Below are 14,512 nucleotides of genomic sequence, written 5' to 3'. Positions count from 1 at the left end.
GGTGATAAGGTGATCCAACCTGTTGAATACCAAACCTAGTGAAAATCAAGAAATAAAAAAGGAACCAATTTGCCCATGTTTTCAAGAAAAGAACACTCCTATGTCAGTGAGACTCACCACCAGTAAAGCCAAGTCTTCTTTTGTGGTGAATCAAGGTTTTGTGTAGTCTATGATAATGGATATCAGAAAGTGAGGCACTTACATGCAGAATGAAAATTGCTGTGTGCAACAGACCTGTCAACAGGAAGGTCCGAATGGGCAGGAGTGTCTAGTTGCCACAAAATTCCACTTTTGATTGATGGCTACCTGACCTCACAGTATTACATTAATCAAGTCCTAAGACATCACTCGCTGATCTTCCTGCAGGCAAATCCTGATGTGATACATTCCAGCAGGGCAATGCATGTTCTAATGCTGCTCATATAACAACAGCTTTTTTGTGAGATGAGAATGTGATGCTCTACTCGCCTGAATTGAGCCTTGCTGAGCACTGAGGGGTGAGCTGGAAAAATGTGCAGCATCTAGGACTCAGGAACCAGTGAACAGGCACATGCTTGTCTAGGCTAATATGACAGTACTGGCACAGAATTGCACAAGACAGTATCTGCAACCTGGTGCAAAACATACACTGGAGCTGTACAGCTCATGTTGCATCAAACTTTGGCTACAGGTGCTTCCATCCTGTGACTTTCACTATAGAACCTCTGTTGATCACATATTTTAATAAACACTATGAATTTATCTATGTCACGTATTCAATAAAATGTCAGTTCACAACAAAATGTTGAAGACAAGAGCTATAAAAAACTCATTTTTTATAATAACATTATGAAGTTGTAATTATAAGCAATACAGTTAAAACACTGCTTTAACAAGTACAGTATACTGCAGAAAATGAAGACAAACAACATAGTACTCTGAATGCATCATGTTATATACAGTATGTACTTATGTACTGTAGCATGCTGCTTTAAAAAAACAGTAAATTTGGTCTTGACTACACCTTAATTTAAAAAGCAAAGTTAATTTAGCAAAGTCCTTTACAAAAACAGTGAGTGACTTTTTGAAAGGAAAAGAGAGGCCTATTTCCTAAAAGTTACACTCTTTTGAATGACACAGTACAAAACAAATTACTCAAATAACTGCTTCTGAACTAGGCTGTACCCAGCCAAGTAGTGTACAAAATATTCTTAATGTCATAGTGCTATGATTTCCACTCCTTTGTATGTTATGGGCTGCTTTGCCTCAAACCTCATGTTTTGATACATTACAATCTCAAAGAAAATCTTTAGAAATGTGCCACAGGCTTGGTCCAACATAAACTGTAAAATCTAACCATGCTGAGGTCAACAGTAATTAATGCCTTTAGTTAGGATTAAACAAGGGTCCAAACAGCTTGTGCCATATTGTGATTTCTGATGCAAATGGTTATGAAGCAATACATTGTGTTTCATGGGAAACAAGTATGTGGAATGCAAAATAAGACAGCTGTTTTTTTAATGTCTTATTGATCGATTGCATTGCAGCTGACTGCAGTTCAACATCAAAAACGTGAGCTGTGTTTTAAAACAAAATGCAACCCCGCATATTCTAGAGTAGAAAGAAAGACTAATAACTAGAGAAAATAAGCTGTTGAGAAATGGCCTATGTATGTAAAATAAAAAGTAATCATCTGAGAATTTGTGATGCCGTCTTTAGAGTTAAGAAAGAAGAGAAACAAAAATTTCTACCAACAAATGTACTTTTAAATCACCATATTTGCACATATTGCTTATATTTACAAACTTATGTAACAAACTTTCCCTCTCTACTTCAAAGTATTTTTATTCTTTGTTTTGCATATTTGGGAATTACATTCCTATCTATCAATATCATTCTAAAAATATATTTGTTTTTCAAAAAACAATAGACCGAAACCGTAGAGTGGTAGTCATGAACATACAGGTGACCATAGATCACAATGGCAACCCACAGAAAACTATGTGGATAGTCATTGTGAAATTTTGAAGTAAACGACACTTACAATGGTCTCTGAACAAAGTACCTGTGGCAGAAATAATGAACTGTAAATGTATTACATAAGTAGATTCAACACCCAAACTTTCCAAAACACATTTTATTGCAGGAAATGCATAACACACTTCAAGTAGCCTGTTAACACACTGCTGGTGTAAAAACAAAAGTGCAATGTAGCCAAGTGGTGTTTCCCTCCAATGTCTGAAATGTGTATTGCAATACTAAAGCAATGTTTTCTTGTACTGTTATTCAGTTAATTGCTTTGCAGTCACAGCATCAATTATACTTTTCCATGACTTCTTACTTTTAGCTATCAGAATTATAAAATTTAAAAAATCAAACTCCTACAGTACAAATCAATGTCTTCAGCAGCTGGTTCGGCTGCTGGCAGAGCATGAACTACCAGTTTGTGTCTCCTGCTTTGGAGCACAGTGCCAAACTGACAACTGTACTGTATTTACCCTGCACGTAATTTACAACAACGTGATCACATTTGGGAGGCTGTGACTCCTGCTGAAGACTGTATTTCTAGTAATATATTATTTATCTATCAAAGACAAAACATACATTTAATTCCTAAGCAACAACACAGAAACTAATTTTCACTTGACAATTTCCTTAAGAAGACCTTCAGTATACAGTATATGGAGTAAAAACTAACACAAGTAGAAAAGAGAAGCTCACAACAATCTTGGAACTTTGCACTAATCAGTAAGACTTGTTTTGTATTGAAGGGATTATTATAAATAGACAGATCCTTCATGGAATACTAACCTCCCAAGGGAAACCTTCTTCCAAGTTGTTTTCAGAAAATACTCTCCGATTCCCACTGCCAGGTCCCACATGTGATCAAATGCTAACACCTTGAGGATTACCTAAAGTGTAGCTTCACAATAATAACTTAAGTACTTCACAGTTTCTCATTAAGAATAAATGCTTCTTCAATAATGAAATTCTTAAGCACAGTATTACAAAGTCGAATCATATAATAATCTAAAACCTGTAGCTATTATAGCATGCCCACAAAATTTAATTACACATTTAAAAAATAATTAAACAGAACTATGCTGCTTTTGTTTTGTTCATTACATACAGTATATAAACCAAGTTCGAATTTACAGAATGCCTATTAAGTCACTTGGTTCAAGGCGCTTCCCACAAAGGTAAAACAGAAAGGCAGTTACAAAAATAAAAATGATTCACAGTACACAAAGAAATAAACCTAAAAATGTTTAAAAAGTATAACTGTCTCAAATGCAACAGTTTACAGAATCAGAAGACCAAATTATTACAATATATTTTTAGGCCTTGATTTAAAATTCTCAACTGTGGACAAACTTTGTGATCAGGCAATGAAGTACACAATCACAGAATTCTAACATGAAAAGCAACTTCTTGTTTCCTCCCGAGCTTCACCCTCAGAGTACATAGGCTGAGGCCACTACAAATCAACCTTAAGAACCACTGAGGCTAACAGGGAGACAGCCCTTGACAGGTGCTGTATTGTCACTTCACTTAGTCACTTAAACATGAAGAATAGGATTTTGAAATCGATTCTATGTTGTTCTGGAACTCAATGTAGAGAATCTAGAAAGTAATTTACAACTGCTCTTCTTATGTCCTATTAAGGACCATTTCAGCTAGATTTTGCAACAAACATAAAATTATCTATTAAATATATATTATCTAGAATATAAAATTACTAAATTATATTAAATATAATTATCATTTAAGATGCAAAAGAAATGCCAATACTAGAAACACTTAAGATACTGTAAATCTCTAGATTTTCAGAATCGACGTGAACCACAGAACAGAGCTGTAAACTACACTGTGTCCTTAAAGAATTTAAAATATTTGTACTTAATTTTTCTATACAGTACATATAGGAGTTTGGAACAAGCTACCCAGTCATCTTGTTGAAGCTGATACCTTGATTTTCTTTTAAAGTAACAGCTGGATGAGGGCTTCATCATAAAAATCAAATAAGTTATTTCACCCACTCGTTTGCACACAATCTCTTGTTCTTACATAGATGATAAAAAATATATCATTGAAGTCTTGTTAATGTGTGAATCAAAATGTAGTAAAAAATAAAACCCATATAACTTCAAATTAACAGTTAAGTCACCTAGTGTATTTCTAAATGCCAAGTTACTTACTGTAGCCGCAGAAAATTAGGTAACATCTACGGGTAAATGCATTTAAATGCTATATCAGTTATGCATTCAAGAAAGACTGATTTCTATTGTAAGGTTACCAGGTTTCACAGAGCTGTATAATTGTGTTTAATGGACACAGCAGTAAAAATTAAAACAATGTTTAATCTTTTTTCATTTTAAAATTAGAAAGGATAATACTGGACTACACATAGAACCCTGAGGGACACCAAATCGAACATTTGCTAAACCTGGGCTCAGCTAGTGAAAAACACTGCTTGGAAGGTATAATCTAAACCAATTTAATATATTACTTGCCAAATTCATTCATTAAGATGATCCACCCAATTTCTTGATTGTTACCAAATTAGTTCCTGAATGCTGTGACTGGTGCAGAACCAAGGCAGAAATCTTTTAAAATTATTGTTAATGTTCAGTTGGTCATTCAGCTGTTCATGAGGATCTCCACTAAAAGAGAATGATTCGAAATGCACCTAAAGCTTCTCAGAACAAAGCTGTTTAAACTGGATTTCGCATGTAGGATTCATTATAAATAAAAGTGAGATCTCTTATAAAAGAAAAAAAAATGTTTTACATGACCTGGCAAGGCAAATTTTACGGTATTGAATAAATTATGCATAATTTAGTCTTTTTGTCAAGCAACACATCCACTGAATAAGAATTATGAGAAGAGCCATGTGACAGAATCTAGAAAACTGTGTAAAGAATGCCAACATCTTTACCTTTTTGTCAGCTTTTTTTTGCTTGAAAATGTGTCTCAGAATACTGCAACATACCCCTGCATGTGCTTCTTGTGTTAAATAAAATAATTTACATAATTATTACTAGCTTTGGTCCATGTATATAATGTATTTGAATCATAACAAATACAATAAGACATACATACATAAGCAATGTTATAAATGAGAGAGGGCTGTCTCATCCAATCCATAGTTCTCAAAATATAATATATGTTTTGAAAACATGGATAGATAGTTCCTTACTCCTACAATCCTTAACACTATGTCCCGGCCTGGGCATTCATGGCTGCCATTGGAACTAACAAACTCATCTTTATTCAAGTTGTAAGTAATGAAGGCAGCAGCAGAATGGATTCTGAAGCTTACAAAAACATTTTGTCTGCTTATTGACACAAACGGTCTTCCATACTTACTGTGTGGCACTATACCACACAGCATGACGATGACCCAAATATTATGGCCAAAGCAGCTGAGAAAAAAATATTAAGAGAAAATAAAATGAAAATTTTAGATTGGTCAAGTCAATCTCTACTATTAAATCCAACTGAGCATTTTATATATTTCCAGGTTTTCATTCTCACCCAGCTGTTATCAACTGAAAGCAGACCATTTCTGTTTTAATTGGGCCAACCGAACAACTGCAGGGGATCGAGGATTACTATTGGATACCCCAATTATACAGGATCTCTTCAATCACTAGACTAAAAGTTCTGCTCAGTAGCTGTCAAAAAAGAAAGGAAAATAACCCTTACCTGTAAGTTTATAAGCTCAAGAAACAACAACAACAACAACAACAACAACAACAGCAACAACAACCCTTCTCATCAGAAAGACTTAATTTTAAGTTAGATAAAATATAAACTGTTATTTTATGGTACTGAGTTACAATACAGTGGCAGGGTTCTTTAAAAGCTCAGTTAATATGCAAATTCCACTACAATTCTACAACCCCTTCATTATTCACCTACTCTTCTATCACACATCTGCTCTTTATGGAATCTGCTTGAAGGCGTCACATGCTAAGTTTTCCCTTGTGTTGGCAGATGGTGCTACACAATTAGGGCTTGAATTTCACAGTCTCATGTTACACCAAAAGGTAGTGGAGGACTCTCATATCACTAAATAATACTGGTCATCATGGCCTTGGATTTGAAGCTGATAAAAATATTCATCCATTAAAAAGGCAATTGTTTTTTTAATACACAACATTTATCTTCAAATGAAAAAAGAGATAAACAGAAAAGGCAAGCTTCAGTTCACAACATATCAGTTTTAAATGCTTCTGCTTTGTTTACTAGTGCTAAATTTAGGTATCTCATCCTATATTCTTATTCTCTTTAATAGCAACTGCTAACTAACAATATAGCTTAATGGAAACAGACAAAAAGGGAAACATCTGTTATACTACATAATTTGCCTTCAGGAAATTCAAAACCTTTTGACAACTTCATAATATACAGTGGCTTACCATTCTGCTTGAGATTAGGATAGAGGTAAGTACAAACAAGACAGACAAAAAAGGAGGTGGAGAAGGTAGAGTGTGGGTCAAGATGTGCATATGTATTTTGACACTGTCAAACAGACAAAGGCACGAAGGAACAAATAATTATTTTATCAAATTTAAAAGGCAAACATCTTCTATAGATGCTGGATTTAATTCACATACAGTAATTACCACATGAACTAATTAAGAGATTTGCTTTAAACGCTGAGTTATTCTTTTGAACAACTGGCAATGCTGGACAATAGAAAGAAAATAAAATGGTTTTCAGTTGAAAACCTAAAGTACACCTGTAGAGAAGTGGATGACTTCTGTTCTTTGTATTTCTGTATATATTCTTTATACAGTACATCATCTTTATGTATGTCTATTGGTATCCCTGGAGGGAAATGCAGGATCAAAAACAAGTGAAAATGGAAAAGAAATAGCCAATCTTAAATAGCCTTGGTTTGCATGACTATAAACTCCTTGTAAATGCTGAGCTTAATTTTCAAAGTCTTCCTTTCAGAGAAAGCAAAGCCAAATAAAAAAGATCAGGCTCAGAGAGAATTGCTTTCTATCATACTCTTCTCAAGCCTGACATTTTCTGTATCCTCGTTTAACAGTACAGGAACACGCACAAAAACTGGCATCCTTCAACCACTCCCAATCCAACTGGATGAAAGACTGGCACTTTATCGTATACAGTTCAGTTGAGAGGATAGCCTCTTACAGTTATGCTGAAAGGATTTAACTGTGGCATATCATGCCAAACATGCACTTACATCTTCCATTTTTTATAACATAAGAACATAAGAAAGGTCTGCAAAAGAGAGGGAGCCATTTGGCTATGTATAAAACACTGTGCATTGTATATACTGTAGGTGCGTGCTGAAGTACAGAAATTACATACACCTTTGTACTAAACATGCATATATACTGTACATGTACAGTATAGAGAAAAATGCAAATACAGGCCTGATGTAGTGTGGATTTTACTGTTTTTCTTAAAGAGTCAAAGAATTAACCAATTGCATAACTTTCGTAGCAGTTCATTCCCCTTAATGTTACTTGACTGTTCTTTTGCATCAGTATCATTTTGTTTAATTTATTCAGGAGAGGACTAAACCTGATTTATAAAATCCTAACTGCCCAATTACTATAGCAATTGGAACTTTTTATTGTTCTATCTCTTCTTATTTGTATCTGTAGATGTCATGTTGCAGTTACTACTAACAATAACAAAGGTAATAATGGCAAACATTATAACAAGTACTCATCACAATCAACTATAAAATGTCCTCTCTTTAAATGGTTATTAAAAAGATTACAGGAAATACCAGGATTAAGATCTACAGCTCTACGATATGTACAAAAATGTGAAAATTCATTACAATACTTGATTACATTTGTAGCTTTGACTTTCTGTCCATATGAAATATCGGCTAACATTTGTATCCAAGAATCATGTATAACTTTCAAGAATCTTGATTAGCATCTTTGGCATGCCCCTCATGAAACTAATATTAAACAAGACACAAAGAGCATTCAGGAACAAGTGATAAAACACACAGTACATTTCACAAGCTACACATTTTAGTCATGCTGTTCCATCTGGAAAGATGACTGGACAAAAACAAATGACCTCAAGAACACTGACATGTTTTTTTATAATCTGGGGGTTTTTATGAATTTTCAAATAATTAAAGCAGCTTAATAAATGTAAAATTTATTTTGTATACATTTTTGCATACATAAAATTGCATAAAATTTATTTTATACAATAGATTTTGCCATAAATGGCTATGATTTTATAGCACCTGTGCTCATATCTCAAAATGCTACAATTAGACGACCTTGACCTTTCAGAATGAAAGCACTATAAATGCTCCTGCTCCATGAACAGTACAACAGAAAATCATAGTTTTTGGTTTTAAACGTATTTATTTTGGAATACAGAAGCTATCTATTTCTTATATATGTTTTGTATAATAAAACTCCTACTGTATATTATGTTCTTTAAGTAATACAAGATTCATTGTTTCAGCCAATTTATATTAATTTGTATCTTCCTATTTACTGTAGTTTAGTCTTTTAAAATTTTTGGCATTCTTGACAGTAATGCATGATGTACAGTATGTATTATGGTAACTGAAGGTCTTTCTACTTTCAACTGCATAATTGTTAACATTTAATAAATGATCCTATATTTTAGTGATGTGTTTATAAAGGCTGGAGAAGGTTAGATCCTGATCTTGAACTTCTGCTCACGCAGACGTCTTCCTTCTGTGTATCTCTCATGCATCTCCCGGCCTTCTCATCTATACTCTTGCAGCAGACTAGCTCAGCACTAGTAGTATAATAGTAGTAGAGCCTATCTGAAGGATAGACAAGCCTTGGTAAGCAAGACTGGGCATGGGCTGAGCAGCCTATCTGAAGGTTTGGCAATATAAATACTGTATCTGAAGGATAGGCTTAGCTAGGGAAGTCATGCAAAACACTCTACACAGTACATTCTGTATTTCGTCTCTTTATCGCATTCATTGGGATCTAAGCAAACTCCTAAAATATATGTTAGTCATTACTGGTTTTGTTCCAGTGATGATTTTCAAGGTTTTCTGTCATTCATACACTAGGCACATTTATTTACTTCTCAGTTGATCCTTCTTCCACTTAAAATGACTAAATTATGCAGTTGTAAACCAAAATACCCATTCAAAGATTTGCTCAGCATGTAGTCCCTAAACAACCAAGCATTTTGAAGTGTGCAAACTGAAATAAACCATTGTTGGCTTATATGATATCCTAAAACTAAAGAAAGTTCAATGACAGTAAAACTCATCCAATTTACAGAAAATATTGTCCTTTAACAAACATCAGCTGCTTGAAAAGATATACAGTTTCTCTCCAAACAAACAACATATTTCTTTGAAAGACAAAGTGTTACGTTAGACTACTCTAGAAACTGTCAATATAGCCGTCCCTCATCTGAGTACTGCAATCAATACATTGATTAAGTAATTCATCACTTCGACTCTACAAGACATTATTTCTAATTAAAAAGTAAGCCATAAATTCCAAGTTTTATTGCTTTGCTGGTGCTGTAAATAAATCTGAAGGAACACTGAAACAGATTGCAGTTTTCTTAGTTGACATTTTCAAATATCGTAAACCTGGTATTAACAGGCAGTGCTGACTGATTCCTATACAATGTACCCTTAGTCTACTGATGTCGATTATAAAAATCCATACTCTGCTTATCAATTATGTTTTTCTCTTCAATTTAAAAACAGGATGAACAGCCTAGTCAATCTAATAAATCGATTTCCCTTTCATCCAATCCTAAATTGTAATCTCTGGGACCTTGGACCAACAATCTCCTAATATGTAAGCACTTTTTTATCCTTTATTACCTAAGAGCAAGGAATTAAAAATAGCCCGTTCAAACAAAAATAAGTATGATTAAACAAAATTAAAAATATTCCATGATGGAAAAGGTAGGTTTTATTTTCCGCATAAAATACATTAATGCCCTTTAAAGGAACAAGTAGATGTCAGTTGCATGCGGACGTAAAAAGCATGCAGAAGTAAAAAGATGTAAGAAAACATTGTTTCAACTGCACAGACATCCTCAGGTGTGTGGGGCAATGCAGGAAAGGGAAGGAATATAAGGCAATGGTGTGGGAAATGGATAAGGGAGCTGGAAATAGGGTTAAAAAGATGTAGGTCTCTTAGAGACTCATACACTGTGGACATGTTTTTTAATAGCAAAGGGAAGAGTGTACAGTTGTGTCATGACTTTTATTTCATCAAAGCAGTAAAATATATTCCACATGGCACAATCTTTAATTCACCACTATTACAAAACTTACAAATATTTAATTTTCAACACATTACAATTATGAATAAAAACTTTAAAACCCTCGATATTCATTCTAAGTTTGTGTATTGGTCACTAAAATATTCTTCTCAATATTAGCAAGAGGCTTGCTACTTTTGTGAAGGGCCATCGTTACCAGTGATGTTCTTTGATCACAGCACTTTGTGGCTAATGTTACATCAGCCTCCGGCATTAACTGTGGTTCTACAGGAAAAAAAGTGCTTAAAAGTATTGCTCTTAGGTAAGAAAACCATGATGTTAACCAAAGAGATATACCAGTCCTAACTCAAATCCAGAGGTGTCTCTAATCTCTACAATGCACTTCCGGCTTTGTAATCATTGTCCCATACTTAGCTTTGCTGTCTATATTTCTGAAAGACTGCGGTTTTCTAAGTTTCTTCAACTAATTTCTATTTCATTTTAATGATTTTTACATACTAATAAAATTCTCTCTCCATTTCTCTTTACTTAGATAATTCAGAAGTATAACCATCAGGATAACCATCAGAATGAGAAAAAATTAAAGTGATGCAACTACCAGTATTACTGAAGAAAAAAACAGATAATCTGGATACCTATACATCCTTACTATTTACAGCAGAAGGGCTTTTTCAGAATACATAGAGCTACTTCTTCTATATGGTGGAAACAGTCCAAAGACTCCTACTAAAGGTGCTCTTTTTAAAGTAACCTCCCAAAGGAATCTAAATGTCATTGGTATGCATATGAAATTCTCTCATGAACACAAAAAATGCTAAACAAAACTGGCTGCCCTATATTCATAATCACTGACGAAGTCCCACTTATTCTTAATGATAACAAACTGTAACTGCAGATGTGAATCTAAGACTATCAGCTCTATAAGATAAATACCAAAGTCATTAGGTGGCATTTGTAAAGGGGAACTTTAATTGACAGAATAAATGGGACCACATAAACCTAGACCACACTCAGTTTTCACGGCAAAATTATTTATATATATATTTCATTGTTATTATCGCTATAAAGTAGCTAATTTAGGGTAATTACCAATCAGTAAAAACACCAAAGTGTAACTAGATATCACTTATAGAGTCATAAAGAAATGAAAAATACTAAAAAAGCTGAAACAATGTTTTTTATGTGGTTGCTGTCATCTTTAAGACAACCAAAGCTGTTGGGACTGATTTATACAGAAGAAAAACACTGCCCTTTGAAACACTCCACATCATTACAATCTTCGAGCCTGATCATGTTAAATCTCAGTAGTGAAGTTAGTGAAGTAAGGCTGAGGCAGGTTAATACTGGAATGTGAAACATTTAAGGAGAACTGGATTGCTGTTGGTGGGGGGGGAACTAGTAGGTGGCACTCCCTTCCAGAACTAGAATGAAGAAAAAAAAACATTATAGCAACCTGGGACACTGTGCTGTAGGAAATGCAATTCTATGAATGAGAGATTAAAGCCTGATCCTAAGTACCTGGTAATTTAAGATCCAATAGAACTGTAAGAGTAGGAGTGTTAACAACGAACAATTTCTTATTTCTCTGCCTGACCTGCTGTGTAGTTGGGACTGCTGGTGTGTAATGACTACCATGTGATGGCCAGGTGGGTGTCACACTTCAGCGGCAGAGGAAATAGGTCTACTCCCGTATGTAAAGTGCTTAGGTAGGATGAAATGCAAGCAATTATTTATTTATTCTCCTTTGGCTTGTACAGTACTTCAGGAGCTTCACCTGTTGTTTGCACTGTGGATTTTAAAATAAAGGAGATTTCAACCATGGATGTACCTCGGTGAAAATGACCATAAAGACCATTTTCCCTGCATGTCAAATCTAACCTTAATCACAGAGAAATGTTTGCAAAATGTAAAGGCTGAGGAAGTCTGATTTCAGGGCTTTCATCCTCTCCACATCTCAACTCCATGAATACTTAAACGATAGACTGCTAGTTACCTAAAACTGGTAACTAACATTTAATAGGCTAACTCTTAAGAGGTATTCTTAATCTTAACTCCAGCTAAACAACAGAAAATTCACTTCTGGGTGGTATTATATACATGGTTAGCAGTATATAATCACATGAAAGGACTATTGTAAAATGGGAGAAAAGTCGCTACAGAGAATGACAATACAGTATATAGTAGTGATAAGACATGTAAACATGGACAACAAATAAAAACATCATTCAGACAATTATTGTGTGAGTGTACTAAATTGATCATGTTTTAATGTTCATACTAAAAATAATAAATCATTCATCATGGTCTTTTTTGTCAATGCAGAAGGAATATATGGACATACTAATTTAACTGCATCTTCTTTCATTGATTTTGCAAATGAACCATGCTGAGAAGCTAATACAGGTCCTTACTTTGCATGCAGTAACTCAGTTTCCTTTTATAAAAAAGTTGGCTTCTTTACTCAAAACTTTGCATTGGAGCCCAATATATTTTTTTTTAATTACTCATTTTCTTGTCTTAGCAACCTCTAAAAAAGCTTACAAAACCTAGTAGGCATTATACTGTACACCCAACATCCAACTGGGCAAGAATTCACCCACTTCAGAAGTTCAGGACAATATGAGCTTCATCAAAAGACATGATGGAAGGCTGGTGAGGCCACACTGATAATACAGCCTTAATACACGTATTCTAATTACTTATTATTATACAATAATTACACAGTCTGAACAACAAAGTAGGATATGGTAGGCCTACATCTTAATTTCAGTGAGGTTTGTATTAGGTCTTGTATGTACAGTATGCATGTCAAGTATGAGAATTACTACAGAAAACCTAATGATCTTCCTAAATGAAGACCACCAAATTTCTGTAAGGTTGTTGTTGATTGGTGATATGAGATCATTTAAGCACTGCATAGTCTACACACACAGAGACCCACACATGAATATCCGATCTGTTTTTTAATTCTGAGATATCGTATTAATGTTGAGCAGTGTTTTACCATCAAAACAGTATTGTGTCAAGCCTAAAAATAGTAAATTGTCTACCTACAGTACTATTTATTTACAATACATCACCTTTAACTGAAAAATAAAGTTGAGAAAGAAAAAATATTAGCATCTACAGAGCATTGCAGTATGTAGCAAAACTTACAGCACTACAGTAGAATGGCAGCCAACATGGTATGATTTAAATACAGAAGCTGGGAACTTTATACCTTTATTGCTATACCTTAAGGGCTTCTATTCCAAGGAGTGTCTGTTTATGTTTTTAAAGTGGAGTGCATTGTGCAAAAATTATAGGCATAAGCATTTTAATTTAAAAAAAACCTCTACAGTGAAAAAAGTCCCAATAAAAACAGCCACTGGATTTAACAAGAGTTCTGCATTAAAGGCAATACATAAGAAAAAAACTTAAAAATAAACAGCATGCAAATCAAACCAATAAGAATGTGGTGTTGAAATTTCAATACAATAAAAGCAATCAAAACTGAATCCTTTACCGTGACCCTGCTGGATTTATGCTATGCTAGTATGTTGATCTGTTAGTAAATTGAGTACTGCACAGTTTATCACTTGGATTCCATATTTAACATGCTCCTGTCTACTGCTGCAAGACAAAAAAGGTATGTTATCTTCCTCCACTTTGGAGAGAAAATTAAACACACAACTAAACTTACTAACCACACTCCTAAACTAAACAAACACTGTGCCAGATATGTAATCTCATCTCCCAATAAAAAGATTTGAAGCACTCAAAACTTTTAAGATTTTCCATCTTCTCAGCTACACAGATTTTTCTTTCTCTCTGCAGCAAACCCTTGTCCTTCTCTTTATTTTTTATTTTAAAAAAGTGCACCTTGCAGGTGTGTCCAATGAAAGCCCAAGGACATTTTGAGAAACATAGTTTGTCCTGTCTTCTCCCTTTCAACATCCCCAGCTGTTCACCTCAGTTCTACAGAGTATGTAAGCAAGGGCAGTCCTATTCTCTCTCAGGTTTGTTTGGTCTCTAAAGCAGTAGAGCCTGAAGAGGTGGAAGAAGCTGTTACTGTAAATTGGTCCAATTAAGCTAGTAGCCATCTGGTTTAGCTTGTTAGTAGCTGACTGGTAATGAAAAGCTTTGAGAGTTACCATTTTATTCAATGATATACCTTTTTACCATACGATGAAACAATTCAATTGCTTATTAGGAATTAATAAACAAGCATGCACACTGCCAAAAATTACCAGATAATTAATATATTTATTGCTTGCCACTGAGGAAGTTTTCAAGT

This window comes from Atractosteus spatula, chromosome 1 (genome assembly GCF_055471065.1).
Source record: "Atractosteus spatula isolate fAtrSpa1 chromosome 1, fAtrSpa1.hap1, whole genome shotgun sequence".
Lineage (NCBI taxonomy): Eukaryota > Metazoa > Chordata > Actinopteri > Semionotiformes > Lepisosteidae > Atractosteus > Atractosteus spatula.
This window is presented reverse-complemented; position numbering follows the sequence as displayed.